This window comes from Nilaparvata lugens, unplaced genomic scaffold, assembly GCF_014356525.2.
Source record: "Nilaparvata lugens isolate BPH unplaced genomic scaffold, ASM1435652v1 scaffold7436, whole genome shotgun sequence".
NCBI classification, from domain to species: domain Eukaryota; kingdom Metazoa; phylum Arthropoda; class Insecta; order Hemiptera; family Delphacidae; genus Nilaparvata; species Nilaparvata lugens.
Window position 1 is genome coordinate 4,502 of NW_024093185.1, and position 10,940 is coordinate 15,441.

Consider the following 10,940-nt stretch of genomic DNA (forward strand, 5'->3'; position numbering starts at 1 on the left):
AGGTCGTCACTTCTGATCATCGTAATCATACAGTGAGATGCATTGACTTTTTGGCGATACGAAGTTCGCCGGGCAAGCTGGTTGTTCATAAAAACAAATATTCTACTTGGTGTAAAGCATGCCAATTATCATTTCAGTTACAAGATAATAGTGATATTATCTCATCACTGTGTGATATTATCTAATAAATAATTTATTTGATTTGATTTTTTTTTGTTTTGATTTGATATTAAATCACTATTATTACGTATCACACAATGTTCTAAAAAGTGTGAGAATAACTGATCAGGTTTTTGATAAATTAGTCAAACAGTGCACTTCAATAGATATTTAATGGACAACTCTCACTAGATTTTACAAAACACGTATAAAGTCCAATTGGAATGGTAGATAATATGAAATTACAAAAATACTTATAACTATTAAATACTTATACTTATAACTATTATCTCAAAAAACAGCCTTTTTATCAACAGTCCATCTTCACATCGGAAAAGCACAAGTCAAATATTTTAAAACGCTGGCTAACTGTATGGTTTAACAGAGCTTCAACTTACACTCACTTGAAAATTACATTTAATTGAAATTGAGCATTTATGTATTTTGATGGATAGTATTGAAAAGTTTGTAAGGCCGTAAACCATTCTTCTAGGTAAGTTATTCATAAATAGATTCACTTCTTAAAAGTTTTTAGATGAATAAATCGCTATAAATTACAACAACGAGAAACAAGATTGATTCTCTATAAATTACAACAACGAGAAACAAGATTAATTCTAACTGATTGAGTAAACTGTTTCATAATGAACAATTACTACTTCTCTTAATGTGAAACTTTATTGCTTGTACAGTATTACGTATTTAGCTCAGTAGATTTGTCAAATTATTTTATTTCATTCCAGGATAAAAAACATTGTGCTTTATCGCTACGGTACCTCAAATAATGAATTACATTAAGAATCTTACTTTAAGAATAATTCAACTTAAAAATAATATTAGGAACTAATATTTGGTTATGAGGAATCTGGGACTAGCAATAGTAACAAATTGTGAATAGTATTTTTGATTTTCAGCGTGAATTGATCCAATGAAATACAGGGTTTAATAATACTCCTGCTAATCTGTTAATCACTATTGAATCCAGAGAACAATAGTTAATAATATAGGTTCTATTATTTTTAAAAGTTTTGTTTATTGCTATGCATAAGAGAGAAAAATACAAAAATGGAATAAAAAAGCAAACTAATTCTAATAAAGTACAAAAAATCATGAGAAAAATTTTGATTATTTAAACAAGCAAGTTAATCTTACTGAGAAAGATCTTAGAACGATCTTGATATTCCATCTTAAAGATGCGAATAAATATAATATTTGAAGTGTACATTCATTGAATGAGAATAATCTAATTACATAATACATAGTACTAGAATTGCCACTTTTAAAACAAAGTTTATACAAACTCAAACATTTTCACGTGTTCAAGTACTAAAAATAAAAACTTTTGGCACATGGATATAATACTGAAAATACTCAATTTTTATAAAATTATCTTAAAAATAAAATGATCATGTCCAACTATTTAGACATGGACAGCCATTATAACGTTATGAACGACCTTCACATAAACAACAATCACTTTATGAATAATAACTATATATAAAACACCCATAACTATTTAGACATGGACAGCCATTATAACGTTATGAACGACCTTCACATAAACAACAATCACTTTATGAATAATAACTATATATAAAACACCCATAACTATTTATGGATATAGTTATTTATACCCATAACTATTTCACCCATAACTATTTAGACATGGACAGCCATTATAACGTTATGAACGACCTTCACATAAACAACAATCACTTTATGAATAATAACTATATATAAAACACCCATAACTATTTAGACATGGACAGCCATTATAACGTTATGAACGACCTTCACATAAACAACAATCACTTTATGAATAATAACTATATATAAAACACCCATAACTATTTAGACATGGACAGCCATTATAACGTTATGAACGACCTTCACATAAACAACAATCACTTTATGAATAATAACTATATATAAAACACCCATAACTATTTATGGATATAGTTATTTATACCCATTTATATAGTTATTTATACCCATAACTATTTCACCCACAACTATTTAGACATGGACAGCCATTATAACGTTATGAACGACCTTCACATAAACAACAATCACTTTATGAATAATAACTATATATAAAACACCCATAACTATTTATGGATATAGTTATTTATACCCATTTATATAGTTATTTATACCCATAACTATTTCACCCATAACTATTTAGACATGGACAGCCATTATAACGTTATGAACGACCTTCACATAAACAACAATCACTTTATGAATAATAACTATATATAAAACATCTAAGTGAAAAATACAATAGATAAGTAATTAGACAATGAACTTATCTCAATAAATTGTCAATAACAAACGTCAAAAACTAACATTAAAATAGAAGGAACGGATAAGATAACACATAAGGTAGTATTGATCAGTAAAATAATGATTGAATCAAAATATAAGTCAAATTATCAGTTAACTTATTCAAAAAACCAACTGGAATCTCCAGTACTATATTTAAAAGATCTCCACCAATCAACTGAATTGAACAAGTATCAACATGCTGTTGACATGAATATCAACATGACTTTCATGTTCTTTGAAAATTAGTTTTTTTTTCAGTAGCACCAAACAGCATTGAATAAGAAGAAAACTCACTCAACTTTCAGGAGAGGAAAATCTAGGAGGAAACGTCTATGGATATTATAGGAGTTATAGATCATTCTCATTCATAGTTGTATGAGCTTTATATTGGCAAAGGAAGGAGTAAATAGAATATATATATATATATATATATATATATATATATATATATATATATATATATATATATATATATATATATATATATATATATATATATATATATATATATATATATATATATATATATATATATATATATATATATATATATATATATATATATATATATATATATATATATATATATATATATATATATATATATATATATATATATATATATATATATATATATATATATATATATATATATATATATATATATATATATATATATATATATATATATATATATATATATATATATATATATATATATATATATATATATATATATATATATATATATATATATATATATATATATATATATATATATATATATATATATATATATATATATATATATATATATATATATATATATATATATATATATATATATATATATATATATATATATATATATATATATATATATATATATATATATATATATATATATATATATATATATATATATATATATATATATATATATATATATATATATATATATATATATATATATATATATATATATATATATATATATATATATATATATATATATATATATATATATATATATATATATATATATATATATATATATATATATATATATATATATATATATATATATATATATATATATATATATATATATATATATATATATATATATATATATATATATATATATATATATATATATATATATATATATATATATATATATATATATATATATATATATATATATATATATATATATATATATATATATATATATATATATATATATATATATATATATATATATATATATATATATATATATATATATATATATATATATATATATATATATATATATATATATATATATATATATATATATATATATATATATATATATATATATATATATATATATATATATATATATATATATATATATATATATATATATATATATATATATATATATATATATATATATATATATATATATATATATATATATATATATATATATATATATATATATATATATATATATATATATATATATATATATATATATATATATATATATATATATATATATATATATATATATATATATATATATATATATATATATATATATATATATATATATATATATATATATATATATATATATATATATATATATATATATATATATTTCGTCCCAGCATATTTGTTTAAAATCTTTCCATCAATCAGAACAAAGGCTTAATTAAGTTTTTGCCAGAGTCTGCGACGAGCACCCAATCTGAGCGTTTGACGGCCGGTGTTTGATCATAAGAAGGGGGGGGAGAGACAGAGAGGGTGAAGCAATCACGAACAGCGCAAAACAGTTGGTCAGCGACAATCAGCGACAAGTAACTCGAGTCAACAAGTCGAGTCAGCAAGCTGTCGACAAACACGTTCCGATGAGTGAGTCAGATGTCAGTCAGATGGCAGAGCAGTAATTTCCTTTTTAAAAAGGCTCGCTCGTTTTCAAAAGTAAATAGCAGTATTGAAAAACATTTATTTAAAAGAGGGAATCCCAATATACGAGAAAGAGGGAGTATATTATGTAGAACGTTATCCTAACAATTGCAGATCTTTTAATGAAAAAAAGAAGCCGCCAAAAATGTCGAGCTTTGTCTGAAAATTGGAGAACGGGAGTCAATTAGGGATGAAATAAAGAGAGGAGGGATATCAGTTGGCACGAATGATAGATGAGTGGACGAAGACAGAGAGTAATATTATATAGCCACATGTTCTCTCCCTAAAGGGTGCGATTCGGGAAACTAGGAATTGAGTGGGAAAGTGGAAAGAAAATCGTGCAGCATTCCTTCCTTATTTGCGACTGCCTACTCATTTGTGTTTGCCATCTAAAGTACTGTAATTAGAAGAACTGTTTGTTTGCACATTGAACGAGCGGAATCATAGTAGTGACAGACTGACGTTCTCAGTGACCGAATGACGACTGTAGGCCTATTCTTCACCAAAGGTGGTTGGAGTGGTCAATGCAAAATGAATGGCAGATATGAAGGCATATTGATAATATTATAATTATTACAGTAATCGATTGCTATCCAATCAATTAGAAGGGAAATGGAATTGATAAGGTCAGCAGCCTTGATATGTGACAAACGCCACTAGAATTATGTCAATTTTTATTAGTCTCATTGTTTTAGAAAGCCAAGACCAAGAAGCCATTAGAAACTTCTGGAAATACTAGAAAACATACAATTAACTAATTTCTAAACTTACTCGATTTTCATAGAAATATGATTAACTTGTATGAAAGTGAGTGATACTTTATATTATAATAGTTATGTGATATTTCATTACAGATTGCTAGCTTGAAATCGTGAGTTTTTTTGAGGGCCTACAACATAGTAATTATGCTTTCGATTAGAAACCCCATAAAAGAAAAAGTAGGCTTATCATCTCAATTCGGAATTGAGCAGGTCAAGCAAGATCTCATCTGATAGCACAATTAAAATAATGCATTTCATATTAATATTTGAGACATCACTCGAGTCACATAGTTTCAAGTCTTTCAAGAAAGTATTCTTTTTTACTTTTGGTTTGTTATAACTATTTCAAAACAATCCATTATTTCTACTGTGCCCTGTACAATACTAGTATATCTATTACTATATTTGCCTGCCCTCCATTTTAGTAAATAAGGACTTGAATAGATTTTCATATATTATTTATTTTCCATTTTTCCACATTGATATCACTTTTTGCGGCTTGAAATTAATTTAAGAAATGATCAACATAAATAATCTGATTGTTTTTTAATTCTAAATTGTATCTTGTGTACAAAGTTCGCTCACTCGTGTACAAAATTTGCTTTTGTAGTATTTAAGCCTCTTATTAATTCAAGTAGCTATTATTTATTTAACTATTCTTAGTTATCGATATGAGTTGAAAAATTATTCTTGTTACACATATTTTGAGCGTTTTGATTCTAGTAATATTCTTAGCTGATTCTAGTGAATTATTGTATTCTCATCACAAATCATCGCATTCTCTTTTAATTCATTGTTATCAAGGGACCACGGATCACGGAGCTTCATGATATTAAAACAGTAGCTTTATTTCAAAACATTACTATAAAAACTATACAAATCTTGAAGAAAATTGTTAAGTATATTACTTGTGCCAACACCCTCTACATTCATTAACTTTAATATAATTTTGTTTAATTATTAAAGTTTGCCAATTTCCAAATTCTATTAACTTTGCACTCTAGTCACATATCCATATCCATAAAGGAGATATCGATCGTCATTGTTGTTCAAGTGGAGTGGTGGGGAAATTTTGTGTATAGCACTGGAGCAAAAACTATCGTGTCATAATTCACTCTCCGCGAACCTCGTACTGAGCTCAGCTTCGTACTGTAACAATCTGTTTCGCCGCATCTATTACCAATTACAATTGTGATGAAAAATTAACAATAGCTTGACTTTTATCCAAAATTGAACAGAAAACTTGAAATAATATTTATTGGGGTACGTACAGTATTGTTCAATTTGGATAATCTGAGAAATGATTGCTATTTCAAATTATATTATCAGTCCAGTCAAATGGTCATTTTCCACGAAACAGCCCATCGTCGGTTCAATATTTATTTCGCGGAGCTGAATTTGAAACTGAAATTTGCTGATACGCCAGACGACAACTTCAAACCCTAAAAACCCACAAATCTTGGACCTTTTCTTCATTTTATTTTGTGTTTTTCGAGAAAACCCATTCTCTACAAAATTGAAGAGAATAGCATTTCTAATAAATTAAGTGGTAGTTTTTCCTCACTAAAAATCCTGGAATCAAGTGCTGATTCTCTTGGAACATAACCCTTGTATAACAATATGATCCAAGCTATTGATTTGACAGGTTACATGAACCTTCAAAATTTATACTTTAGTTTTCTGTTTGACGAGTTTTCCCCGTCCATCCTATACTAAATTCCTGAAGAATCCTGTTGAGAATTAATTGTACTTTTACATGAAATGCGTTTTTTCATCATTACTTTATAATATTCCAAGTTGTATGTATGTATAGTGATAGTATTGAGTTTCCAGAATTAAAAAAAAACCTTGAAAAATACCTTTTTTTTGAAAATCTGTAGCTCCAAAATCCTGCGCGACTCAATTAAAAAAAATCTATTGTCTTTAATTGTGTAGAGAATGCTTTTTCTAAGAAAAAGGAAATGGGAAAATTAAAAAAAAGGTCCAAGATGGAGGTTTTTAGGGGTGAAGCCGCCAGAATACATTGTTTTACACCTAATACATATCTGAAACAAATGTTTGGTATTTCAAATTATATTATCAGTCCAGTCAAATGGTCATTTTCCACGAAACAGCCCATCGTCGGTTCAATATTTATTTCGCGGAGCTGAATTTGAAACTGAAATTTGCTGATACGCCAGACGACAACTTCAAACCCTAAAAACCCACAAATCTTGGACCTTTTCTTCATTTTATTTTGTGTTTTTCGAGAAAACCCATTCTCTACAAAATTGAAGAGAATAGCATTTCTAATAAATTAAGTGGTAGTTTTTCCTCACTAAAAATCCTGGAATCAAGTGCTGATTCTCTTGGAACATAACCCTTGTATAACAATATGATCCAAGCTATTGATTTGACAGGTTACATGAACCTTCAAAATTTATACTTTAGTTTTCTGTTTGACGAGTTTTCCCCGTCCATCCTATACTAAATTCCTGAAGAATCCTGTTGAGAATTAATTGTACTTTTACATGAAATGCGTTTTTTCATCATTACTTTATAATATTCCAAGTTGTATGTATGTATAGTGATAGTATTGAGTTTCCAGAATTAAAAAAAAAACCTTGAAAAATACCTTTTTTTTGAAAATCTGTAGCTCCAAAATCCTGCGCGACTCAATTAAAAAAAATCTATTGTCTTTAATTGTGTAGAGAATGCTTTTTCTAAGAAAAAGGAAATGGGAAAATTAAAAAAAAGGTCCAAGATGGAGGTTTTTAGGGATGAAGCCGCCAGAATACATTGTTTTACACCTAATACATATCTGAAACAAATGTTTGGTATAATTATTTCATAACAATTCAGTCTTCCACCAATCTCTCAATTCTACCACCATAATCTGTAACATCATTGGTATTACAATCCATTAAAGTATAAATATGAAAATAAACTCTTAAAATTACACTTGTAGAATCTACTTAGGTCTTATTTATTTTAGTTATTTTAAATTATTGAGAATAAAATGTTGAATCGCTGGTGAAGACTACTCGTAGGCGGCCTACTATTCACACTTTTCTTCGGTTTTGAAGCAGCGAGAAGAGTTTTTTCACGATAAGAGTTTTGTTCCTGAAAAAGAGGAGAACATAGAGATGAGTCAGAAATATTATTGATTTATTGGTGTTACTGCATCTAGTTGCAGGTTAATAATTTTTTTATTTAATTTTGATAACAGTTCTATCATTGTTGAAAATTGCACTCTATCTAGTTTTGAAATTCATACAAGAAAATTTTGGAAATAAAAATGTTCAGGTTGTAAGAAAGAGTTTGTTATTCGAAGGTTTTATGGTACATCCTTTTGCATACCTTCTTTATTAGAGTTCATAATGATAGGAGCTGTTATTTGATAGTTTTCCCCTGTTATATTAAAAATCATGAAATTACTGGAATTTGTACCAATTTCAGAAGATTTAATCAAATCGAGAAATATTTCAGGCGAATCCACAAATGGCAACATTACGCATCCCAACTACCAAAACTCATTACTGCAATAGCCAAATGGAAGAGAGAGAGAGAGAGAGAGAGAGAGAGAGAGAGAGAGAGAGAGAGAGAGAGAGAGAGAGAGGAGAGAGAGAGAGAGAGAGAGAGAGAGAGGAGAGAGAGAGAGAGAGGAGAGAGAGAGAGAGAGGAGAGAGAGAGAGAGAGAGGCAGCCGGCCCTCTCTTACACTCAACCCTCCAATACATACTAAATAATTACTAGATTAAACAAATCAAATTGAGAAAAAAATAACAAAACCTAAATTATAATTAAGATATGAATAAAAGTTAAAAAATAAAAACTGAAAAATAATACAATGTTACAAAAGAATAAGTAGAAGTAGAAAAAGAAGAAGTAAAAGAAGAGGAAGAAAGAGGAATAATAAATATTGAATTGTTTTGAGAAAAAGAAAAAAGAAAGAAAACTGGCCAATGAACCATGTGCTAGGTCCAGCCACCCACACCACCCCTCATCCACATGAAAACAGCCGCGCCAAACCGACGAGGTTCCTCAATTCGCCTCAGCTCAACAGGCAATGTGTTCCACAATCCACAAGATCTCTAGTATATTAGGATGAATAATGATGAGAAGCACCTAATAATTATAAATATAACGAGGCCAAGGAGAAATTATACTACCTGATAATAAGAAGTTGAAATAAAAATACACAGGTTATCAACAGAACACGGAAAAAATGTCTATCAAAGAAATTGAATCTCGTTCGTCGTGTCTAATCCAGACAGTCATGGAAAATGAATATAGGGCGATATTAATAATAACAATTATTATTAATATTAGTGATAAATTAAGAGTAGTAAGAAGTATTCTTATCAGTCATACACAATATAGGTCTAGAGCACAATATTATTAGTTAAACCACACAGAGAAATGAATAATATTACGTCAAAAGAACAATTATGTTTGAATTATCGAACAAAGCATCTATATAACAAAGGATTGAAGTGAGGAGATTTTTTATTTTGATCGAGCAGGAGATATAGTTTTTATAAGAGTGGGGGAGGAGAAATCCATTTCACAAAAAACATTAATGATTTCAATTTCCTGAATTTTCAGATCACGAGAAATTGTTTTTTCTTAAACAATAATAATTCCTAACCCTTTTCAACTGATTTTAGTGCCATAGGTCGTCTATGAGTTTTACAAGTAGCTAGCTACTTGACATATTACAGCTATGACGTCATAATAACAACTATGTACAAACGAATTCAACTGATAAGATTTATTGGTAGGTACGCCTTTTATTAGGAAAAGTTGAACCTTAATTTTCACGATATACTGTAGTAGGGATTGTGAGATTGATCAACCGATAGCTTTATGGTAATCATTGACCATGCAGTAGCAATAGGGTTCCTCATACCGGGTCCGGCAAAAAAACCTCCCCGGTTTGAGCAAGCCACCGCGTGAGTTGTAGTGGGGATAGAGATGTGGAGGGGGTATTGTTCCGTAGCGGCGTACGTGCCATTTTCAGTGTTTGCCATGGCTTGGCTCGGTGAGCATCGGGCGTTTGTTGTGGAGGAGTTTATTAAAAATGGCGGTTCTGTGATTTCTACTCAACGAGCGTTTCGGATTCGATTCGAACTTGGCCGACGTGATAGTGTTCCTGACGCGAAAACGATTAGACTGTGGGTGTCAAACTTTAGACAAACAGGGTCAGCACTAAAAAGAAAACCAACTGGCCGACCTCGTACTGCAATAACACCAGAGAATGTGGCGCGAGTGAGAACATCCATCCAACAGTCTCCAAAGCGTTCAGCGGTTGAACATGCAGCTGCCCTGGGATTGTCAGAAAGGAGTGTAAGGAGAATTCTGCATAAAGAACTTCATCTGCATCCCTACAAAATAATGGTTGCGCAAAAGTTGTTTGAAGAAGATTATGAAACTCGCAGGGCTGCATGTGATGACATTTTGCAGAACATTCCCCCAGATGCTGTCTTCATTTCTTCTGATGAAGCCCACTTCCACTTGTGTGGAACTGTTAACAAACAGAATTTCCGCTACTGGGCTGCAGAAAATCCTACGGAACTCCACCAACAACCACTACACAGTCCAAAAGTCACAGTTTTGTGAATTTGGTGTGTTGGGACCGTACTTTTTTGAAGAAGAAGGACAAACAGTAACGGTCAATGCCGATCGCTATTGTCACATGACATTTCTCCGACCCAAGATCAACCAGTTTGTTTTAGACCATGAGGAA

The 10,940-nt window shown here is 29.0% G+C and overlaps 2 long non-coding RNA genes across 2 annotated transcripts; both read right to left on the reverse strand.

The window, feature by feature from the left end:
• Positions 1-313: 313 nt before the first annotated feature.
• Positions 314-1,798, reverse strand: LOC120356658. The gene is made up of 2 exons (XR_005574105.1): positions 1,712-1,798; positions 314-1,615 (listed from the first exon to the last, which is right to left on the reverse strand). It is a non-coding gene; the product is annotated as an uncharacterized LOC120356658 (long non-coding RNA).
• A 4,402-nt stretch (positions 1,799-6,200) lies between these two features.
• Positions 6,201-8,821, reverse strand: LOC120356657. Its single transcript, XR_005574104.1, has 2 exons — positions 8,003-8,821; positions 6,201-7,247 (listed from the first exon to the last, which is right to left on the reverse strand). It is a non-coding gene; the product is annotated as an uncharacterized LOC120356657 (long non-coding RNA).
• Between the last annotated feature and the right edge of the window lie 2,119 nt (positions 8,822-10,940).